Source organism: Ipomoea nil, unplaced genomic scaffold, assembly GCF_001879475.1.
Source record: "Ipomoea nil cultivar Tokyo-kokei standard unplaced genomic scaffold, Asagao_1.1 scaffold2662, whole genome shotgun sequence".
Classification (NCBI taxonomy): Eukaryota; Viridiplantae; Streptophyta; class Magnoliopsida; order Solanales; family Convolvulaceae; genus Ipomoea; species Ipomoea nil.
The window spans coordinates 852,067-869,513 of record NW_017619090.1 but is presented as its reverse complement, the minus strand read 5'-3'; positions in this window follow the sequence as shown (position 1 = coordinate 869,513).

Below are 17,447 nucleotides of genomic sequence, written 5' to 3'. Positions count from 1 at the left end.
TTACAATTGGACTATAAAATTCAAAAAAATTATAATCAAGTCTCTAAACAAGGAAATATCATATAATTGAATTTAAAATTAGCGTGGTGGTTATCAAATTAAAAATAATTTTTAAATTTTATTTTAATAATTTTAAATATATATATTTTTAAAGACCTCTCCTTCACCCTTCCTCTCTTGGGCTGGAGATGAAAAACCAATCTTCGTCTCCAGACTTGAGATGATGGGACCTCTTCATCTCCGGCTGGAGACGAATGAAGGGGGAGGGGGTCATTTTTTCTTGCCATTTGCGTTGGTTTGCTCTCTGCTGAGGAGCAAAATCCAGTGTGAAGTAGTTGTCGGGATTCTTTTGTGTCATTTTCTCCATCCAACTCCGACAATAATGTTACACCACACATTTTTCATGTCATCAAGAAGGGTTGTCACTTGTAACTTGTTAGTTTGTTGATAAATACAGAAGTGAGAGGGTGGAGATGATGGAGTTTCCTCCTTGTATAGCAGCGAGCTGCCGATCAGAACTCGCAATAAAATCCACGCCAAACCATTATATTGAACTATACCACCCATCCGAAAACCCAGTCAATCAAAACTAACAATTAACAATATGCTGATGAATACAGATTTAGGCTCCTTAGCTTGTATGTTTTCTTTCTTCTCTGATGAATACATATTAGGCTTTGTGTCTGTTCTCTTATCGCAGAAGGGACCTCATCCTCTCAGGCCGGAGACGACGAGAGAATGGTTCTTTGTTCCGGCTGAGACGAAGGGGAAGGAGTCTTTTAATTTTTTTTTTTTAAATATTTAAAAATTATTAAAATAAAAGGAAAATTGTGAAATAAGTCATCTAATTTTACATAAAAGTGCAATTAATCCCTTAAATTTTTAAAAACTTTAATTAAACACTCTAACAATATAAATTAGATCAAATAAGTTCAATTTACTGCTAACCAACAGATTATTGGTATATAAGTCATCAGTTGAACAGAGAAAAATCAGAGATCAGCGACTGACTCTTTGAAGAAGGCGACCACTGGTCTCTAGGCGAAGGCGACCACAGTGGTCGCCTTCTGCTCGAATGAAGCTAGCGGTCTGTGACCTGCTATTGCAGGTCATTAATCAATTTTAGGGTTTCAATGCATTAAAATAGCTAGTTAGAGTGTTTAATTGCACTTTTTAAAAGTTTGAGGAGCTAATTGCACTTTTGTATAAAGTTGGAGGGGTTTATTTGATCCTTTTCTCTAAAATAATTTTTTTTTTTGAGTTAATGCCAAATGAGGTCCTCCAAGTATAATATTTTGTTACATTTAATCCTAAACTTTCAAATTGACCACTCGTGCTAGTTGTGGTGCTTTGGCTTTCAAATTGTTACTATCCGTGGTCTAAGTAATCATTTATGGTCCTTCAAATTTCAAAATTTAACCAACCCTAATTTTCTTATAAGGATCATAGCTGGTTAAAATTTGATAGTTGAAGGACCATGAATGATTAACTTGGACCACGAATGGTAATAATTTAAAAGTCAAAAGACCACTGGTGATCAATTTGAAAGTTTAGGACTAAAAGTGACAAAATGACTATACTCGAAGGACCCCAGATGGTATTAATTACTCTTATTGTTTAACTTTGTAACTACCACGTCAGTATTTTACTGTATAGATAAATCATTTTAGGTCCAATTGCATTATTTTGTGTTGTTTAGAGACTCGATTGCAATATTTTTTAGTTTAATAATCCAATTACAGTTCCATTTGTAATTCGATAACCTGCTTATTCCAATATGATATTACCCCAAAGCAAAATAATGACAACTAAATATCATAGCAAAGACCTTTTGTATTGTCATCTTAATTAGAGCATCCCCAATACGGAATTTTTCATAATTTTTGAAATAGTAACAAATTGAGCAGTTGATTTTTGTCTAATGGGGAGCATGATTTTTGCTAAAGTTTTCTCTTGCAAAAACATGATTTTTAATTTGCAGGAAAAGAAAAAAAAAAAAAAGATGGGGAATTGCACGTTTGGAGTGCACGCATGTTCCCCATGCGCCCGCCAGCTGGCGGCCACTCTGACATATTACCGTTGCTTTCCTTTTTCTTAAAAAAAAAATTGTCAGAATATTTTTTTTCCTTTTCTTTATCTCTTTCATTTTTCTCTTTCTCCTACATGACTTCCTAAAATGTTGTGTAAAAATCAAACAATTGGAGATGGTCTTAGCACTTGCCAGCAAAAACAGACGAAAAGGATCAAATGCACAAAATAGGGAATACTATAACCTTTGATTTTATTTATTGCGGTCTCAAATTGAGAATGTTAATAAGACTAAGGAGTTAAAAATTAAGAATTTATAGTTACCAAGTCAATTATTCAACTAACTATTACAATTTTTATCCAATTAATTTTAATTTTTTTGACAATTTGATAATATCACAATTTTAATCTTCTAATTCTAGTTAAAAATTATTTATAAACAACATATTAAACAATATTTTCTAAAAAAATGTTTACCAAATTATTATTTATATTATATTGTTTATAAGCGTTTTAACAAGAAGAGGCCAAAATTGTGAGATTATCGAATTGTTTTAAAGAATCAAATGTGATCATATCAATAAAGTCATTAGACTAAATGTGATCAAATTAAAAGTTGATTGCTAAATATAATAATGGCACAATAATTGTGAGAGTAAAAATGAAATTTGAAAAATTACATGAAGAAGAAAAATCAAATGATGGTGACTTTCTAACGTAACAAAGGAGTTTAACTTTAGTGGTTTCTATTTTATGAGTGGTTTTTTTGGTACCATGATTTGTTTGTGTTTGAAAGGTACATTGGACATTAAAACAAAGTTGTAGGTCAATTATTTTGGAAAAAACTCTATCAATATTTATTGCTTCATATTTCAAAAAAAAAAAAAAAAAAAAGAAGATTTTTTCACTTTATAGAGTCCTAGTTTTATCTCATAGTAATCTTAATGAATTTTTTTTTTTTCCCACAAATTTCCATAAGATTTTGATGTTTTAGAAGATAGAGGAATGAGAGAGAGCTTTTGAGTTTTACAGAAAGAGTTTTGTTTTTGTCAGGAAATATTGAGGAAAAGAAAGGCGGAGCATATTGTGCTCAAATGACATGTAGTCACCTCTCTCATATTATGAGATCGAGGTTATGAGATCTAGCCTCAGTGGAGGCATTGTTGACTCTTTGTGCTTCATTAAGTTGAGAAAGTATGTTTGAACAGATACTACAATGTAATACAGTCAGTGGAAAAAGAAAGAAACGTCACCCGTCTAGCCAACTTGCATGCCTAGTGGGTGATTGCATTTCACCCGCCCATTGAGTACGTTAGAGTGATTGTCATTTGGTGTCAACTCTGATTTTTGTTTTTTGTTTTTATAATTATTTTTTATTAATTTTGAATCTTTATTTTTTGTTTTTATAATTATTTTTTTTATTAATTTTGAATCTTAAATGTCTACATGTGAATCGACGAATTTTATCCAGCATTAAACACAAACACACACACACAAAATTCTTTTTTTTTTTCTTTTTTTGAAAATCAAAACCACCAAGAAACTTCAAATATTTCGTAAGTCATTACAATTAGCACGAAAAATAAAAGAAAGGCCGGTATCAAATCAAAACCGACTATCTCCCGTCAGAGCAGCGTCTCTAGCTAACAAGAGCTAAGACTACTCTTTTAAATAAACACTTTATAATCTGATATGTAATAAGGTGGCATGCATAAAAGTTTTGTGGCATTTAATGAACTTACAAATTAAGCTTTGAGCAGTAGTTGAGGTTTGTTGGCGATATAAAGAAGCTTAGAACATCAAATCATCAATGCTCGATTAAAACATGGCGGACTTATTGGTCTTTGGCTATACTAGGACGGCCACCTTTTTTGAGTATATAAATAATAAAACCGTTGACGAAGAGGTCTTCATCTCTAGCCGGAGATAAAAGTACATAAGAGAATGAATTTTTTTTAAAGATATAATTGTCACAAAAGTAGGAACCGGGATAACATGTCACTTTCGATTTAATTGTATAATAGTTATTGTGTGAATTGTGGTCCACAGCTGTGTGGGCTATGGTAAAAAAATGACGCCTTTTTGTGTAATTTTATTTTTTTCACGTGACCCACTGCAATATATATTTTTATAACTCATAATGTACATTATTTTAACTTATAATGTACATTACCTTACCCCAGAAGTATTATTATTCTAATTCATAACGTACATTATTCTCAAATGTCAATGTATCCATTAGATTTTTCTAAATGAACAGCTAAAATTAATTCTTAATTTTTTCATAGAAAGAGGTTTGCAATAATAAAGGTCTTTTAGCCATGCCTACGGTATTTGTTTAAAACAAATATAACTTATAGTTAAATAGAATTAATTTAAAAAATCACTCAATTTTAAAATTCCAAACCACCCATGTATCTTTCTATCATATATTCATATGCAATCTTTTTTTAATGATGAGAGAAACCCACCGTCATTGTTTGAGGATTTGCACTGGACAAACTTTGTTTTTGTACAATAGTCAACAAACTACACAAAGAGGTAAAACATATTAGGAAGATTTAGGATGTGTTTAATTCGCACAAGGGAACCCGAATGGGAATCAAATGCTTGGTATTTGGTAATGATAATGAGTTCTGGTGAATTTTACATGTTTGGTTATGTATGAGCCTATCATGGGAATAAAGATTTAAAAAATACAAAAATTAAAAACTTAAGGCAATTGATCCTAATATAATGACATCTAAAGCACCAATATGAACCAAAAAAATCAAAACAAAAATCTAAAAGTACTAATCCAAACTTAAAATCAGATTACCAATAAGATGATCTAGATGATACCCGTTTTTAATTAGGAAATGATGTTTTTAATTGAATATGGGTAATCAAATCTCATAGTTGTGTTTTAAAAAGCTGTCAACCAAATACTAACGAAGATTTTGATTTCCATTCTTGGTGTGTAAAAGCATGAACCAAACAAACCCTTAGTGAGATGGGTTCGATCAAGAAAGTATTAACAAAAATCGAATTCATGATCTTTTGATATGAGAATCATACTCATTCAACTCCGCTTCATTTGCATTTTATTAAAAGTAACATTACATTCAAATTTGATGAAAATTTTGCATAATAATTTGTTAAAGAAATGTTGACTAGAATCATCCATTAAAAATATGTTTACTAAAATAAGAATTTCTGAGTGTTAAAGTGAATCATTCAACATGTCATTTGTTTTGCCATTTTCTCGTTGGATTTGCATATGTTATTGTCAGCATTTTGATTAGTGCCTCTGCAGGCTTTGTCAACCAATACATTTTTTATTTCGAGTAATGCAACAAATCTCTTGTATTTTCCATAAAAATTTTCTCTCTATTATAATTTAAAATGGTTAGTATTACTTTTATTTTACATACATCTAAATTGTAGTTAAACAATTATTATTATTCTATCTATTATATCTTCAACGGATGATAGAAACTAAAATGGATTATTGTTATAAGATATTAAAATTTCATAAATAATTAACATAATCTACATCTACAAATCTAATAATAAGAGTCAATAAAGTTAGGCCCCTAACAGGATCTAAAAAGATTGGTGTAATTGTGGACTGAAATGAACGTTTCATATTAATTTGATTCTAGTAATTTTTTTAATTATTTTTCATATTTTACGCTCTATTAGCACTACTGGAAATTATGGAATTTCCGACCACCTGAAAGTGATTTTAAATCGAATCTAAAGTAAAAAGTGGTCGGAAATAGCTATAAAGGTTTTTCCGGACGCCAAAAGTGGTCGGAACAATGCTTTTGACATGATTTTTGATCATTTTCAGGTGGTCGGAAATTGGATAATTTTCAGCAGTGATTATATCATTTTACTTTTCCTAAATACCCCTGTATTCCGTCAATATAAACTTTAGTAACGGAATATTCCATTGATTATTTATTATTCTTAACTTAATCATTGATTTTCATAAGGAAGGTCTTAGGTTCGAACTCATCTCAATCAAAATTAGCATAATTGTTAAACATATACTATGACTATGTTAGAGTATATTAAAAAAAAATACAATATAAAATTTAACATGAACTTTAGTCAATTAATTAAAATTACACATTGAACATTGATGAAATGATTTTCCTAATTTACAGTATATATTCAACACATGAGAAACTATGTCAATTATCATTGTCTTTTTGGAGAAGGAGGATTTGGTTATGTTTTTTTAAGGTGCACTGCGCAAAGACACTAAAATTGCAGTGAATCACACCAGTCACTAGGGGACTAAATCAAATCAAAAATTCATTTCTAGTGAAAGTGGAAACAAGATGAATCATGAATCACACCAATTAATAAGATTATGTGTTTGACAAATTATGAAACACTAATTTAAATATATACGTTGGACATTAAACTATTCGCGCAATGAGCATGTGATAACTAATTATACCTTATAAAATGGAACACAAATGATAATTTAATAAGTAAATCATGCTTAATTAATAATATAAAAAATTTGAAAGAAGTTTGAACACAAAACTATTATAATGGTTAGTTAATTGTCAAATCAAAAATATATTTTAAATTTTTTTAATTAAATAACTAACTAATCACAATATGTGTCGATAAGTATTTCTACCCTAAAAATACCAATAATATTACTCAAGCTTTTGTATGCCAAACAGGCGCGGAGCAAAAAAAAAATACAGTGGAAACAAATTTTAAAACAAAAGAGAGTTTTTAAAAAAAAAATAAAACACATAGGAAGTATAGTTATAAATATTGTTGGATATGAACAAAAAAAATAAAATATATCAAAACTTTAGAAAAATAATCTTAACAAAATATGAAACATAATAACTTTGATAAAATGATTTGAATATAAAACATAGTATAAACAGGGGCGGACCCAGTGTGGGGGCAGTTGCCCCCACTCTCCCCACCCCACTCCTTTATATATATGTATGTATATGTATACATATATAGCATAAAATATTATATAAAATCTATATTTATGTTAAAAATATCAATTGTTTGTGTAGCTTAGTTGGTTGAACTTTAAATTTTATGTTATAAAAGGCTTATGTCATAGGTTCAAATCTCATTAGCAACATTTTTAATTATCTTTTCTCTTTCATTTCTTCACAAGATAAATTAAATATTTTTAGTCTACTTTTTATGAATCATTTAATTAACAAATTAAATGCTCTTTTAGTCTACTTTTTATAAATCATTTAATAAATGTAGTATACAAGTTTATAATATACTTTATTGTATTCGAATTAATTTAGAAAAATTGATCTAATTAAAAGAAATTAAAATTTAAAAGTATTTATGAATATATTCTTATTCAAATTATTTTATCTAATTGATTATGTTTCATATTTTCTCATAAATATATTGTAATTTATAATGTATTTTGTATTTTAACCTTATTATGGTTGTTTGATATTTTGTCATTGACATTTTTAACGTCATTTAATATTCGCCCCCACTCATATGATTTTCTGGATCCGCCACTGAGTATAAATCACAGATCTCATTATTAATATATTAAAAAAATGATAATTGTTGAATATGGTGAAAAAATATATTAAAATATGATAATTGTTGGATATGGGTGAAAAATAAAAAACATAACAAATGTAAGCAAAACTAGCAAGCACCACACTAAATTACAAGGTTGCGAAAATCATTCTGGCACCTAAGCGCTAGGCGGTGGCCGACCGCCTAGAATTTCGGCGGACTCGCCACTCTAGGTGCCGACTAGGTCGCGGCGGCTTAGGCGGTCGTTTAGGTTGCCAATTAACTATTTTTCTGTTTTTTTTTTTTCACTCAAACTTACGTCGTTTTTAGTGAAATAACCCTAAATTGTTCAAATGGGTCGCAAACCCAATAAATGTAATTTTAAAAAAAATTGAAATCAGGTACTCCAATATTAATCAATTGTTATGGCGTGGAACCGTGTCCATCTTGCAAGGTGGACACGGTTCTATGTTCTTAATTACTGACTCTATGTTCATAATATTATAAAACTCTATGTTTATAATTTTTGAAATTCATATTCACAATTATTGAACTCTATATCCACAATTACAGAACTCTATATTCATAATTATAAAACACTATGTTCATAATTTTTGAACTTCATATTCACAAATAGTGAACTCTGTATTCACAATTACATAACTCTATGTTCATAATTATAAAACTCTATGTTCATAATTTTTGAACTCTATATTCACAATTATGAACAGATTTGGAACCGGGTCAACCTTGCAAGGTGGATTATGTTCCACAACATAATTTGCCAATATTAATACTTTGTGAGTTGTGACTTTGTGTTGTGTTTTGATTCTTTAAATCTTTATACAATTTACAATTCTAGATGTTTTTTAGGTTGATATTTAATATTTTAGTACTAACTATCAAAGTATTAACTAATTTATAATTACCAAGTCTTAAATAATTTAAAAAATAATAATAAATTAAAAAAAAAAACGAGCGCCTAAGTAGTGCCTGAGGAACACCGAACGATTTTTGCAACCTTGATAAATTATGTTAAGGGATTCAAACCCAAGAGCTTTCATAAGTTACAAGCATGTCTTACCAACTTGATAAACTCATTTTTCCTTTACTTTTATTGTATTTTCTACTTATACTTAAATATGTAATATGTAATATATATATATATATATATATATATATATATATATATAATTACTACGGTTACATATGGGGATGTGGTGGGGGAGGAGGCAGCTACCCCTACTGTAGCTCCGCCCATGATGCCAAATAATAAATATATCCAAAAAAATTATAATCATTAAATTTAACAAAATCAACAATCATTCTTCCAAAAGGTTGAACCCCAACCTTAAGGGCTCCCTACACCCCGACCCGACAGAGCATTTGGGAGGATATAAATCATGGTAACTCAACTGAACATGAACCACAGAGGCTAGACCTTTGCTCACTGCGCACAAGGAACCCCCCTCACTTTGAGAGGTTGCTCCCACACTGCCCTCAACTGAACATGAACCACAGATGCTAGACCTTTGCTTGCTCACTGCGCACAAGGAACCCCCCTCACTTTGAGAGGTTGCTCCCACACTGCCCTCAACTGAACATGAACCACAGATGCTAGACCTTTGCTCATTGCGCACAAGGAACCCCCCTCACTTCACTTTGAGAGGTTGCTCCCACACTGCCCTCAATTGAACATGAACCACAGATGCTAGACCTTTGCTCACTGCGCACAAGGAACCCCCCTCACTTCACTTTGAGAGGTTGCTCCCACACTGCCGCCGGTGAGACAGAGGCTAGACCTTTGCTCACTGCGCACAAGGAACCCCCCTCACTTTGAGAGGTTGCTCCCACACTGCCGCCGGTGAGACTCGATCCCTGGTCATTCTTCCAAAGTTTCACCTCTATAACCAGTTGAGCTGCCCATGCGGGTCAAAATCAACAATCATAATTAGACCACACGTCCACACATAAAGATTAGTCCCTACATGAAATATATATATATATATATATATATATATATATATATATATATATATATATATATTAAGGATCAAATGAGGACTTATCGTTAAGTGAGGACGCGAGGACTAATCCAGATCATCCATTTGGAGTGATCTAACGGTTATGAAAAAAAAAAAAACAAAAAAGGACTGCACAACGAATAGGGATGAATGCACACCAATCACACTATGAATGCACAACAAACTGGACTAAATGCCCAACAAACGAAAAAAGAATGCACAACAAATTGAGAATGAATGCACAACAAATTGAGCATGAATGCACAACAAATTGAGCATGAATGCACAACAAACTAAGTACGGGAAATTAAATCCACATCGTGAAAAAATGTGACTAATATAGTTGAAAAAAAAGTTAATAGTGTTTTAATGTAGAGTAAATACCCAAAATGGTCCCTCGACTATAGCTAAACTCAAAAATTGGTCCTCGACTTTTAATTTCAACCAATTAAGTCCTTAAGTTTGTAATTTTAACACAATTTGATCCTCTGTCTATTTGACCATTTGTTGACTGTGATTTTTGAGGATATATATGTAATTTCATGGTCCATCATCGGTTTTTTAAGGTTCCGATTGCATTTCCAGACCGCACTGTTACATTCGAATCCACTGCCAAAAGCAATCTACCAAATCCGGTCGCCTTTCTTCATCCTCCCTTTGGATTCAATGTAGTTGAGTTCGTACTAGAGCGAAGAAGACGACGTGTTTTCGAACCGGTGCAACGTCATCCTGGAGGCCTCCACGTGCTCCGACAATAGCTGAAGGTTTTTCTGGAGATCGTCGATCACGGTCAACAAACGCTCAAATAGATGGAGGACCAAATCGTGTCAAAATTGCAAAGTTAAGGACTTAATTGGTTGAAATTGAAAGTCGAGGACCAATTTTTGAATTTAGCTATAGTCGAGGGACCATTTTGGGTATTTACTCTTTAATGTATTAAGAAAAAATTTACCACATTGTCTAGTATAAGCGTTTTTTGCATGAAGCAATAAATCGCTTGTGCAGAAATACATGCTTTGAACATTGTGAATACAAAGTGAATTATTTCATCAACTTGACTTGAAGGTATCTTTAATTTATTGAGTGTACTTATATATATATATATATATATATATATATATATATATATATATATATATATATATATATATATATATATATGATGGATATATTGGACCCGGAACGAACCGACCCGGAGAGACAGTCCCGAGGCGCCTCGGCCCAACCCCTTGGGCCGTGGCCGGGTCGGCCCAAAGCAACTCGGCCATGGGCCGAGCCCGGCCACGGACGAGCTCGGTACTCCCGAGCTCGTCACCATAGACCCGGCTACTGCCGAGCCGAGCCGGTTCATGGTGGACTCGGCTAGCCCGAGCCGGTTCATGGTGGACTCGGCTAGCCCGAGCTCGGCACATGCCCGACTCGGCCATGCCGAGTCGCCCCGCTTTGGACCCGGTCCCGGAGGGGACACGGTCAAAGCGGGCCGATCTAACCACCCCCGGTTCTAGGGGTGCGGTTGGGGTTGAGCTGGTATAAAAAGCTCCCTCCTTGTCCTAACAAAGGACCCTGATCATTATCTGACAAAACATATTCCTGAAGTACTATCTTCTGGCATTATTGTCCTAATCAAGTCTTGTAATAGCTTACTAGCGATAATTAATACAATATACGGTCCCTGCGACCTACGGTCCCTGTGACCTTACGATATCTCTGCGTTATATTATTTATTTCGTACACATTCTTATCTGGGTTTAATAATCCGGGCCACCCAGATGAATTAAATCCATCATTGGTGCTCTTGTTGAGAGCTGTTGTACCAGCTCAAGCGTGTTCTATATTCAGTGGTCCACCGCGACCAGCTACCATGATAAGGTCAAGATCCAACTCTCAACCACACCAACGGTTCCCGTGGCACCCAGCTCGCCGCAACCGAGAACGGCTCCAACCGGACCCCCAGCCTCCAACCGGCCGCCTCCACTAGGTCGGGGACTTGGGAGATCACCTCACCAACCATCGCAGCGGTTGGGTGCCATCTTCCATCGCCCCTCCTCCAAATCTCGCCCCGCTACAGGAGGGGGCGGTTACCCTTTAGCAATCCTCTACGACTTTGGCTCACCTCACAGAGGGTCCCCAAGGAGGTGCGCACGACGGTCTGGAGGCCACACAAAGGATGCCGACCCCGCCTCCACCTCCCTCAAGAGGCGCACCGGTCCAAGCACCCGGCTACCTCGGGCACTCAACACTCAAATCGAAGAGGATGTCAACTCACCCCGACCATCGGACACGCGGGGAGGGGGTGACATCCGCCAAGATCACCATCGAGAGGGTGATAGAGGGAGGTCGACCCATGTTAGGCCCGCCTTTAAGAGCCTGGGCATGCGCGTGTCGGCCCGAGATAGGTTGGGCCCAAGGCCAACCCCTAACGCACTACAAGCGGAGGAATCATGTCCCCGAAGGTCGCCAAGCCGCAGGCCCCGAGCTCCGCCGCGATGCGAGTAAGCCTCCCGAGATGAGAGGTCGGGAAACAAATGGTCAAGCTCCAAGCACCAATCGTGACGAGGTCGAGCAGCTCCGTAAGCGAATGAACGAGCTCTCAGAGGGGATGGTCGCGCCCCAACAAGCTACCACCTTGTCGACCCACCCCGTTGAGGGGCTCCAAAGAGGTGTCCGAGCCCTCTTGCTTGGCCCTGACGTCTCTCGAGGGGTGCCTACATTTACCCCGCCCCTCCCAAGGGGGCGTGATAGGTCGAACACCTGGCTCCTCCGAACCCAGGAGCTCAAATATTGACATATGTTCTTATTAACCCATGGTTGCGGTCGTGCGTGCCGCCCCCGACCTTGTCATTTACCTAACGGTAGTACATGGGGGATGCCCCACTCACTACCTAACGGAAGAACATGTTATGGGTTACTTGCCCCTTGACCAGGTCGAAGCCAAGCCGGTGGGGAGAACCTACATAGTCCCCCGTGATATACACTACAAGAAGTCCTCCAATGACACCTTGCTACATTAGGTGTCAGTCATAGAAGAGGTCCACAAAGGGACCTGCCCGGTCCACCGGGGGGTCCGTCCCCTGTAATGATGCTTTAAGAGGTGGATCATTCCCTCCAAAGATGTTGCAAGAGGTGATCCATCCTCTCCAATGATCTTCCAAGAGGTGGGACGTCTCATCCTACAACGTTTTAAGAAGCGGAGCGTCCCCTCCAACGACGTTTCAAGTCCCTCCAACGATGTTGTAAGAATCGAGTACTCACCCGACCTCCCCAAACGTACCCTAAGGGCGCATGAGGTCCGACCTCGCGTACCAACCCCGACGGGAGAGCCCGATGGCTTAGTCCGGCAGGACTTGGCTCATGCGGGTACCGTACCCTAAGGCGGCACGAGGTCCGACCTCGCGTACCAACCCCGACGGAAGAGCTCGGTGGCTTAGTCCAGCAGGACTCGGCCAAGCGGCTTGCGCACCCTAAGGGGGCACGAGGTCCGACCTCGCGTACCAACCCCGACGGGAGAATCCGATGGCTTAGTCCGGCAGGACATGGCTCATGTGGGTAGCGTACCCTAAGGGGGCACGAGGTCCGACCTCGCGTACTAGCTCTGACGGAAGAGCTCGGTGGCTTAGTCCGGCAGGACTCGGCCCAAGCGGCTTGCGCACCCTAAGGGGGCACGAGGTCCGACCTCGCGTACCAACCCTGACGGGAGAGTCTGATGACTTAGTCCGGCAGGACTTAGCTCATGCGAGTAGCGCACCCTAAGGGGGCACGAGTTCCGACCTCGCGTACCAACCCCGACGGAAGAGCCCGGTGGCTTAGTCTGGTAGGACTAGGCTCAAGCGGCTAACATACCGTAAGGGGGCACGAGGTCCGACCTCGCGTACCAACCCCAGCGGAGGTGCCCGGCGGCTTAGTCCACGGGGACTAGACTCAAACGGTTAACATAAGGCATTGTGCTAAAAAAAAAATGAATCAATAAAGGAGAGCTGGTTGTCCATAAGAAATGCCCACCTCCCGGAGGGGAGCCATAAGATATGCCCACCTCCCGGAGGGGAGACATAAAATATGCCCACCTCCCGGAGGGAAGTCATAAAATGTGCCCACCTCCCGGAGGGGAGACATAAAATGTGCCCACCTCCGGGGGAGAGGCATATTAGGAAAAGTACAAAGTGGTGGAGCGGAAGACGGAACCCATATGATAAAGAAGAGATGACGCTAATCAAGCCGCTATCAAGTCTAATCCTTGAGGTTGGGGTCGGCCACGTTGGGCTCGGTCACGTTGGGGTCGGCCACGTTCGGGTCGGCCACGTTCGGGTCGGTCACGTTCTGGTCGGCCACGTTGGGGTCGGCCACGTTGGGGTCGGTCACGTTGGGGTCGGTCACGTCGGGGTCGGCCACGTTGGGGTCGGCCACGTCGGGGTCGGTCACGTTGGGGTCGGCCACATTGGGGTCGGTCACATTGGGGTCAGCCACGTTGGGGTCGGCTGTGTGGGGCTCGGACCCATGGAGTGCGACTCGTGTTTACTCTCTTTCATTAACGAACCTCGGCCCAAGACGCCTCGACACAAGGCACCTCGGCCCAAGAGGGGCTACCTCATGAGCTCACCCAAGAGGAGGACGACTACCTCATGAGCTCGCCCAAAAGTGAACTCAGAAACCAAAGTCTCATACACGATGCCAGGGAGTCCAAGACTTGTTAGTGTTCTTGCGGAAGAGAAGAAGTCCTGATTGCGATGGAATCACACCAAAGTCAGCCAAAGAGGAATGCGAAAGAGAAGAAGTCTCGCTCATGATGGATATATTACGATTGGAGCAAACCGACCCGGGAAAGCGGAACAAGGAAGTATGGAATAGACCCGGGGCATAGTGGTGGGGCTCCGTGCTCGGCCCAAGGTGCCTCGGTCATGGTGAGCTCGGTCACAGGAGGTCGGCTAATTATCAACTCGGGGCAATCGCGTGGGAGTCGGCTCGCAATGTGTCTATTCTCTATCGTTGTCGACTTATCACAACGAAGAGAGTGGGGGACTCGTGATGGATATATTGGACCCGGAACGAACCGACCCGGAGAGACGAACCTGAGGCGCCTCGGCCCAACCCCTTGGGCCGTGGTCGGGTCGGCCCAAAGCAACTCGGCCATGGGCCGAGCCCGGCCACGGACGAGTTCGATACTCCCGAGCTCGTCACCATGGACCCGGCTACTGCCGAGCCGAGCCGGTCCATGGTGGACTCGGCTAGCCCGAGCTAGGCACATGCCCGACTCGGCACCCCCGCTTTGGATCCGGTCCCGGAGGGGACGCGATCAAAGCGGGCCGATCTAACCACCCCCGGTTCTAGGGGTGCGGTTGGGGTTGAGCTGGTATAAAAAGCTCCCTCCTTGTCCTAACAAAGGACCCTGATCATTATCTGACACAACATATTCCTGAAGTACTATCTTCTAGCATTATTGTCCTAATCAAGTTTGTAATAGCTTATTAGCGATAATTAATACAATATACGGTCCCTGTGACCTTACGATATCTCTGCGTTATATTATTTATTTCGTACACATTCTTATCCGGGTTGAATAATTCGGGCCACCCCGGGTGAATTAAATCCATCAATATATATATATATATATATATATATATATATATATATATATATATGGTCGCGTTCATCTGCGAATAAGTGCCCAGGAGAAAAATGCAAATCAATCAGCGCGCGCCACGTGTCAGCATTCATTGATCGGGTGCACCTACTTTCGCCTGCAAGTGCATGTAGTTTTTGCCTGCATTCATTGATCGGGTGCACCTATTTCACTTACAAGTGCACCTACTTTCGCCTGCAGGTGCATGTAATTTTGCCTTGTTAACATTCATTGATCTGGGTTCAGCAGGTAGTAATACCCCTGAAAACCACCCGCAAACATTCATGCACCTATGTGCAACTACTTATAACTATAGGTGCAACTACTTTCGCCTGCAAGTGCATGTAATTTTGACTTGTTAACATTCATTGATCTGAGTTCAGCGGATAGTAATACCCTTGAAAACCACTCGCAAACATTCATACACCTAGGTGCAACTACTTATAACTATAGGTGCAACTACATATAACTATAGATGCAACTACTTATAACTATAGGTGCACTTATTATTGATGCTCAGTGTAAATTTTACTTGCATCTATGATACATTTTACTTGCACTTCGATGTTCAATTATTTACGAAAATGTCACCGCGTTTTTTTTAATCCATTAGATCTAGACACGTGTCGCGCGTTGATTCGTTCACATATTCCCTCCTGGGTGCTTCATTCGCACCCGAGTGCAATTATATATATATATATATATATATATATATATATATATATATATATATATAGGATTATATTCAAATACAAACAGGTCTTAAAATACAAACGTGTGGATTAATTAGGATCGTTAGATCTTGGAATTGGATGGATGGGATTTATTTAATTAGTTTTGCATATTTTAATTGACCAAGCGCATATTTTAAGATTAGGGAGGGTAGTTTGGGGTTTGACTAATGTTTTAATTGCATTAAATTATTGGGATTCAATCAGCATTAGGAAGTTTATGTTACACGATCTCTCCCTCTCTCTTCGCCGTACTATTGTCGAAGACCTGCCTCCCACGCCATTAGATTCGGATTCTTCATCAGCGGTGGACGATGGTCGTCGGTGGGGGTCGAGGTGGAGCCAAGCGACGGGGACCACCAAATCGGAGGGTAGATCGAGGTATTTTTTTGTACCCTTCTGTAGTTTTCGGTTGGTTTTGCTGTTTGTATCCTCTTTTTTTGTTCGATCGATGTCGTCTGTTGGGGGGGCTATTTCTATGTGTTCGTGTGTAGGGAGGGAGGTGTGGCGTGGGACGCTGGTGTATTTGCTCGACGGCGGGATTAGGGCGGGATTCGGGGGTAATTTAGTTGATTAGGGGTTTTTTTTTTCCTTTTTTTTGGTCGTTTTTTGGTCTGGGTAGGTGTATGTGGGTGCAAGGGTGGCGCGCTAGTAGGGGTGGTGTGGTTGTTGGGTCTGGTAGGGGGGTTGTGGTGGCGGGGATGGCCGTTTTGGTTGTTGTGCGAAGCTGGGGAGTGGTTCTGGGGGTAGGGGCTGCTGCCCGGGTATTTTTTTTATATACCCTGGACAATCTCTGGTCGGCGACTGCGAATTCATTCACTAGTAGTCATCTGGACGGTGATGGCGATTTTTTTTGCAATTTTCGGCGCAACAACAGAATTAGGTTCGGCGACAGCCTTGTCTCCAAGCATTAATTTCGTCTCCAAGCATTGAGTCCAGTGAGCGGCGCAACAACATTCTGGTTTCCTCCTTTTGTTTATATGTTGAGGATTTAATTCAATCCTTTTATTCCAATGCAGTGGGTTGAATTGCTAATGAGTAATGATGAAATACATTGTTTATTAATGTCTGTTCGGCTTTAGCAATGTATTTCTGGTTCTTTTTCTTCTTTAATTCACATGCACTTTGTTTAATTGGTAGTGATAATTCATCAATTTCAATTCCAATTTGTGCCTTGAGAAAGGAGTGCTACGGTGGAGCCTAATTTCAATTCCAATTTTCTTAATTACAGAGCTTAATCACTTGCTTAATGCTTAAGTGCACAACTAATTACCATGCTTAGTGTTAATTGTCTTGCTTAATGATATGTTAATCTTCATGTTCCTAGGCTTTTCGAATTTAATCGTTATTGTTAAATTTATATATTCTGTGCTTGCACACAATTTGGCCCCAAAGTGCATACATCTATTTATTTACTAACTATATAAGCTAATGGTGAACTAAGCAACTTTGTTGAGTTATGCAGTGGCTAGTGCACACCTACTATGAACTAGCAACTATGTTCCCAATCCTACGCCAGGG